This window comes from Arachis duranensis, chromosome 4 (genome assembly GCF_000817695.3).
Source record: "Arachis duranensis cultivar V14167 chromosome 4, aradu.V14167.gnm2.J7QH, whole genome shotgun sequence".
NCBI classification, from domain to species: domain Eukaryota; kingdom Viridiplantae; phylum Streptophyta; class Magnoliopsida; order Fabales; family Fabaceae; genus Arachis; species Arachis duranensis.
The window spans coordinates 66,617,616-66,617,945 of record NC_029775.3 but is presented as its reverse complement, the minus strand read 5'-3'; the positions used below and the strand labels follow the sequence as shown (position 1 = coordinate 66,617,945).

General features: G+C 41.8%; 1 non-coding gene across 1 annotated transcript; it reads left to right on the top strand.

The window, feature by feature from the left end:
• Nucleotides 1-103: 103 nt before the first annotated feature.
• Nucleotides 104-211, top strand: LOC127747333 (small nucleolar RNA R71). The gene has a single exon (XR_008009133.1). It is a non-coding gene; the product is annotated as a small nucleolar RNA R71 (small nucleolar RNA).
• Nucleotides 212-330: the final 119 nt, after the last annotated feature.

Here is a 330-nt window from a genome sequence, read left to right as displayed (position 1 = left end):
AGCGTCTTCTTCAGATGAAGAGATCCTCCAGCAGAGCTGTCCAATGACATCTTGGACAGTTCAGACAGACCATCATAGAAGATACCTATGATGCTCCATTCGGAAAACATGTCGGAAGGACACTTTCTGATCAATTGTTTGTATCTTTCCCAAGCTTCATAGAGGGATTCACCTTCCTTCTGTTTGAAGTTTGGACTTCCACTCTAAGCTTAGTCAATTTTTGAAGTGGAAAGAACTTTGCCAAGAAGGCATTGATTAGCTTTTCCCAAGAGTTTAGGCTTTCTTTAGGTTGTGAGTCCAACCATATCCTAGCTCTGTCTCTTACAGCAA